This window comes from Oncorhynchus keta, unplaced genomic scaffold (genome assembly GCF_023373465.1).
Source record: "Oncorhynchus keta strain PuntledgeMale-10-30-2019 unplaced genomic scaffold, Oket_V2 Un_contig_8417_pilon_pilon, whole genome shotgun sequence".
NCBI classification, from domain to species: Eukaryota; Metazoa; Chordata; class Actinopteri; order Salmoniformes; family Salmonidae; genus Oncorhynchus; species Oncorhynchus keta.
This window is the reverse complement of record NW_026290045.1, coordinates 50,001-56,524: the sequence shown is the minus strand read 5'-3', so window position 1 is coordinate 56,524 and position 6,524 is coordinate 50,001. Positions and strand designations below refer to the sequence as shown.

The 6,524-nt window shown below is 49.2% G+C and overlaps 1 long non-coding RNA gene across 1 annotated transcript in view; it reads left to right on the top strand.

Annotated features, from left to right (window-relative positions):
• The first annotated feature begins 451 nt into the window (after nt 1–451).
• The window catches only part of LOC127926828 (uncharacterized), a 7,530-nt gene continuing 1,457 nt past the window's right edge, over nt 452–6,524 (top strand). The window contains exons 1-11 of the long non-coding RNA XR_008125182.1: nt 452–1,230; nt 1,299–1,688; nt 1,725–1,861; nt 1,897–1,988; nt 2,024–2,208; nt 2,447–2,752; nt 3,535–3,602; nt 3,875–3,908; nt 4,623–4,962; nt 5,439–5,472; nt 6,425–6,524. The exon at nt 6,425–6,524 is cut by the window's right edge and continues 36 nt beyond it. This is a non-coding gene — a long non-coding RNA (uncharacterized LOC127926828). The remainder of the gene's footprint in view (nt 1,231–1,298; nt 1,689–1,724; nt 1,862–1,896; nt 1,989–2,023; nt 2,209–2,446; nt 2,753–3,534; nt 3,603–3,874; nt 3,909–4,622; nt 4,963–5,438; nt 5,473–6,424) is intronic.

Genomic DNA, 6,524 nt, shown 5'->3' with positions numbered 1-6,524 from the left:
AAGGATACACGTGTGATTCCTCGCCAAGAGGAGGCTATCGAGGAGGGGAGGACTGTCTTCTGTGGAAGGATACACGTGTGATTCCTCGTCAAAAGGAGGCTATCGAGGAGAGGAGGACTGTCTTCTGTGGAAGGATACACGTGTGATTCCTCGCCAAGAGGAGGCTATCGAGGAGGGAGGACTGTCTTCTGTGGAAGGATACACGTGTGATTCCTCGCCAAGAGGAGGCTATCGAGGAGGGAGGACTGTCTTCTGTGGAAGGATACACGTGTGATTCCTCGCCAAAAGGAGGCTATCGAGGAGGGGAGGACTGTCTTCTGTGGAAGGATACACGTGTGATTCCTCGCCAAGAGGAGGCTATCGAGGAGAGGAGGACTGTCTTCTGTGGAAGGATACACGTGTGATTCCTCGCCAAAAGGAGGCTATCGAGGAGGACTGTCTTCTGTGGAAGGATACACGTGTGATTCCTCGTCAAAAGGAGGCTATCGAGGAGAGGAGGACTGTCTTCCGTTTGCCTACTTAGAGAGGAAGGGTTTTTTCCCCAAACCAGAAAAGGCCTTAAGAGTCAGTCAGGAAGGCAACAGAAATCTTTGAAAGTATAAAAACATTCTCTCCTCTCCTCTCCTCTCCTCTCCTCTCCTCTCATCTCCTCCTCTTTTCTCCTCCTCTCCTCTCCTCTCCTCCTCTCCTCTCCTCCTCTCCTCTCCTCTCCTCCTCTCATCTCCTCCTCTCATCTCCTCCTCTCATCTCCTCCTCTCCTCTCCTCTCCTCTCCTCCTCTCTTCTCCTCCTCTCCTCTCCTCCTCTCATCTCCTCCTCTCATCTCCTCCTCTCATCTCCTCTCCTCTCCTCCTCTCATCTCCTCCTCTCATCTCCTCCTCTCTTCTCCTCCTCTCATCTCCTCCTCTCCTCTCCTCCTCTCCTCTCCTCATTCATCCCTCCTTCCACTGAAACAGCATTCTGTAGTTTCAGGAAAAGAGGAAGTGACAAGGCAACTTGTTCTGGGTGAAAGGTCACGAAGTGGCTTAGACCAGACTAGTAGATTATGATAGATGGAGATGAGTTGAACTCAACAGAGAAACCAGTAGATGATAGATATGAACAGGTGTAGATATGAACAGGTGTAGATATGAACAGGTGTAGATATGAACAGGTGTATACAGGTGTAGATATGAACAGGTGTATACAGGTGTAGATATGAACAGGTGTATACAGGTGTAGATATGAACAGGTGTAGATATGAATAGGTGTATACAGGTGTAGATATGAACAGATGTAGATATGAACAGATGTATACAGGTGTAGATATGAACAGGTGTAGATATGAACAGGTGTATACAGGTGTAGATATGAACAGGTGTAGATATGAACAGGTGTATACAGGTATAGATATGAACAGGTGTAGATATGAACAGGTGTATACAGGTGTAGATATGAACAGGTGTAGATATGAACAGGTGTAGATATGAACAGGTGTAGATATGAACAGATGTATACAGGTGTAGATATGAACAGGTGTAGATATGAACAGGTGTATACAGGTGTAGATATGAACAGGTGTAGATATGAACAGGTGTATACAGGTGTAGATATGAACAGGTGTAGATATGAACAGGTGTAGAGATGAACAGGTGTAGATATGAACAGGTGTATACAGGTGTAGATATGAACAGGAGTCGATATGAACAGGTGTGTACAGGTGTAGATATGAACAGGTGTATACAGGTGTAGATATGAACAGGTGTAGATAGAAACAGGTGCCTCTACAGGTGTGTGTAGGTTGTGTCTACAGGTGTCTCTACAGGTGTGTGTAGGTTGTGTCTACAGGTGCCTCTACAGGTGTGTGTAGGTTGTGTCTACAGGTTTCTCTACAGGTGTGTGTAGGTTGTGTCTACAGGTGCCTCTACAGGTGTGTGTAGGTTGTGTCTACAGGTGTCTCTACAGGTGTGTGTAGGTTGTGTCTACAGGTGTCTCTACAGGTGTGTGTAGGTTGTGTCAACAGGTGCCTCTACAGGTGTGTGTAGGTTGTGTCTACAGGTGTCTCTACAGGTGTGTGTAGGTTGTGTCTACAAGTGTGTCTGCAGGTGTCCCAGGTCATGCTGGAGGTACAGGTACAGACAGGAAGGGTCACCAGGTCAGAGGGTAGAGGTCACTCCAACCTGATTATTTTCCCCTCTCTCTCTCTCTCTCTCTCTCTCTTTGTGTTGAGGTGATCACCGACTGGTAGGCAGTTCTGTGTTGAGATGATCACCGACTGGTAGACAGTTCTGTGTTGAGGTGATCACCGACTGGTAGACAGTTCTGTGTTGAGGTGATCACCGACTGGTAGACAGTTCTGTGTTGAGGTGATCACCGACTGGTAGACAGTTCTGTGTTGAGGTGATCACCGACTGGTAGACAGTTCTGTGTTGAGGTGATCACCGACTGGTAGACAGTTCTGTGTTGAGGTGATCACCGACTGGTAGACAGTTCTGTGTTGAGGTGATCACCGACTGGTAGACAGTTCTGTGTTGAGGTGATCACCGACTGGTAGGCAGTTCTGTGTTGAGGTGATCACCGACTGGTAGACAGTTCTGTGTTGAGGTGATCACCGGCTGGTAGACAGTTCTGTGTTGAGGTGATCACCGGCTGGTAGACAGTTCTGTGTTGAGGTGATCACCGACTGGTAGACAGTTCTGTGTTGAGGTGATCACCGACTGGTAGACAGTTCTGTGTTGAGGTGATCACCGACTGGTAGACAGTTCTGTGTTGAGGTGATCACCGACTGGTAGACAGTTCTGTGTTGAGGTGATCACCGACTGGTAGACAGTTCTGTGTTGAGGTGATCACCGACTGGTAGACAGTTCTGTGTTGAGGAGATCACCGACTGGTAGACAGTTCTGTGTTGAGGTGATCACCGACTGGTAGACAGTTCTGTGTTGAGGTGATCACCGACTGGTAGACAGTTCTGTGTTGAGGTGATCACCGACTGGTAGACAGTTCTGTGTTGAGGTGATCACCGACTGGTAGACAGTTCTGTGTTGAGGTGATCACCGACTGGTAGACAGTTCTGTGTTGAGGTGATCACCGACTGGTAGACAGTTCTGTGTTGAGGTGATCACCGACTGGTAGACAGTTCTGTGTTGAGGTGATCACCGACTGGTAGACAGTTCTGTGTTGAGGTGATCACCGACTGGTAGACAGTTCTGTGTTGAGGTGATCACCGACTGGTAGACAGTTCTGTGTTGAGGTGATCACCGACTGGTAGACAGTTCTGTGTTGAGGTGATCACCGACTGGTAGACAGTTCTGTGTTGAGGTGATCACCGACTGGTAGACAGTTCTGTGTTGAGGTGATCACAGACTGGTAGACAGTTCTGTGTTGAGGTGATCACAGACTGGTAGACAGTTCTGTGTTGAGGTGATCACCGACTGGTAGACAGTTCTGTGTTGAGGTGATCACCGACTGGTAGACAGTTCTGTGTTGAGGTGATCACCGAGTGGTAGACAGTTCTGTGTTGAGGTGATCACCGACTGGTAGACAGTTCTGTGTTGAGGTGATCACCGACTGGTAGGCAGTTCTGTGTTGAGGTGATCACCGACTGGTAGACAGTTCTGTGTTGAGGTGATCACCGACTGGTAGACAGTTCTGTGTTGAGGTGATCACCGACTGGTAGACAGTTCTGTGTTGAGGTGATCACCGACTGGTAGACAGTTCTGTGTTGAGGTGATCACCGACTGGTAGACAGTTCTGTGTTGAGGTGATCACCGACTGGTAGACAGTTCTGTGTTGAGGTGATCACCGACTGGTAGACAGTTCTGTGTTGAGGTGATCACCGACTGGTAGACAGTTCTGTGTTGAGGTGATCACCGAGTGGTAGACAGTTCTGTGTTGAGGTGATCACCGGCTGGTAGACAGTTCTGTGTTGAGGTGATCACCGACTGGTAGACAGTTCTGTGTTGAGGAGATCACCGACTGGTAGACAGTTCTGTGTTGAGGTGATCACCGACTGGTAGACAGTTCTGTGTTGAGGTGATCACCGACTGGTAGACAGTTCTGTGTTGAGGTGATCACCGACTGGTAGACAGTTCTGTGTTGAGGTGATCACCGACTGGTAGACAGTTCTGTGTTGAGGTGATCACCGACTGGTAGACAGTTCTGTGTTGAGGTGATCACCGACTGGTAGACAGTTCTGTGTTGAGGTGATCACCGACTGGTAGACAGTTCTGTGTTGAGGTGATCACCGACTGGTAGACAGTTCTGTGTTGAGGTGATCACCGACTGGTAGACAGTTCTGTGTTGAGGTGATCACAGGCTGGTAGACAGTTCTGTGTTGAGGTGATCACCGACTGGTAGGCAGTTCTGTGTTGAGGTGATCACCGACTGGTAGGCAGTTCTGTGTTGAGGTGATCACCGACTGGTAGACAGTTCTGTGTTGAGGTGATCACCGACTGGTAGACAGTTCTGTGTTGAGGTGATCACCGAGTGGTAGACAGTTCTGTGTTGAGGTGATCACCGGCTGGTAGACAGTTCTGTGTTGAGGAGATCACCGACTGGTAGACAGTTCTGTGTTGAGGAGATCACCGACTGGTAGACAGTTCTGTGTTGAGGTGATCACCGACTGGTAGACAGTTCTGTGTTGAGGTGATCACCGACTGGTAGACAGTTCTGTGTTGAGGTGATCACCGACTGGTAGACAGTTCTGTGTTGAGGTGATCACCGGCTGGTAGACAGTTCTGTGTTGAGGTGATCACCGACTGGTAGACAGTTCTGTGTTGAGGTGATCACCGGCTGGTAGACAGTTCTGTGTTGAGGTGATCACCGACTGGTAGACAGTTCTGTGTTGAGGTGATCACCGGCTGGTAGACAGTTCTGTGTTGAGGTGATCACCGACTGGTAGACAGTTCTGTGTTGAGGTGATCACCGGCTGGTAGACAGTTCTGTGTTGAGGTGATCACCGACTGGTAGACAGTTCTGTGTTGAGGTGATCACCGACTGGTAGACAGTTCTGTGTTGAGGTGATCACCGACTGGTAGACAGTTCTGTGTTGAGGTGATCACCGAGTGGTAGACAGTTCTGTGTTGAGGTGATCACCGACTGGTAGACAGTTCTGTGTTGAGGTGATCACCGACTGGTAGACAGTTCTGTGTTGAGGTGATCACCGACTGGTAGACAGTTCTGTGTTGAGGTGATCACCGACTGGTAGACAGTTCTGTGTTGAGGTGATCACCGACTGGTAGACAGTTCTGTGTTGAGGTGATCACCGACTGGTAGACAGTTCTGTGTTGAGGTGATCACCGACTGGTAGACAGTTCTGTGTTGAGGTGATCACCGACTGGTAGACAGTTCTGTGTTGAGGTGATCACCGACTGGTAGACAGTTCTGTGTTGAGGTGATCACCGACTGGTAGGCAGTTCTGTGTTGAGGTGATCACCGACTGGTAGACAGTTCTGTGTTGAGGTGATCACCGGCTGGTAGACAGTTCTGTGTTGAGGTGATCACCGGCTGGTAGACAGTTCTGTGTTGAGGTGATCACCGACTGGTAGACAGTTCTGTGTTGAGGTGATCACCGACTGGTAGACAGTTCTGTGTTGAGGTGATCACCGACTGGTAGACAGTTCTGTGTTGAGGTGATCACCGACTGGTAAACAGTTCTGTGTTGAGGTGATCACCGACTGGTAGACAGTTCTGTGTTGAGGTGATCACCGACTGGTAGACAGTTCTGTGTTGAGGTGATCACCGACTGGTAGACAGTTCTGTGTTGAGGAGATCACCGACTGGTAGACAGTTCTGTGTTGAGGTGATCACCGACTGGTAGACAGTTCTGTGTTGAGGTGATCACCGACTGGTAGACAGTTCTGTGTTGAGGTGATCACCGACTGGTAGACAGTTCTGTGTTGAGGTGATCACCGACTGGTAGACAGTTCTGTGTTGAGGTGATCACCGACTGGTAGACAGTTCTGTGTTGAGGTGATCACCGACTGGTAGACAGTTCTGTGTTGAGGTGATCACCGACTGGTAGACAGTTCTGTGTTGAGGTGATCACCGACTGGTAGACAGTTCTGTGTTGAGGTGATCACCGACTGGTAGACAGTTCTGTGTTGAGGTGATCACCGACTGGTAGACAGTTCTGTGTTGAGGTGATCACCGACTGGTAGACAGTTCTGTGTTGAGGTGATCACCGACTGGTAGACAGTTCTGTGTTGAGGTGATCACCGACTGGTAGACAGTTCTGTGTTGAGGTGATCACAGACTGGTAGACAGTTCTGTGTTGAGGTGATCACAGACTGGTAGACAGTTCTGTGTTGAGGTGATCACCGACTGGTAGACAGTTCTGTGTTGAGGTGATCACCGACTGGTAGACAGTTCTGTGTTGAGGTGATCACCGAGTGGTAGACAGTTCTGTGTTGAGGTGATCACCGAGTGGTAGACAGTTCTGTGTTGAGGTGATCACCGACTGGTAGACAGTTCTGTGTTGAGGTGATCACCGACTGGTAGGCAGTTCTGTGTTGAGGTGATCACCGACTGGTAGACAGTTCTGTGTTG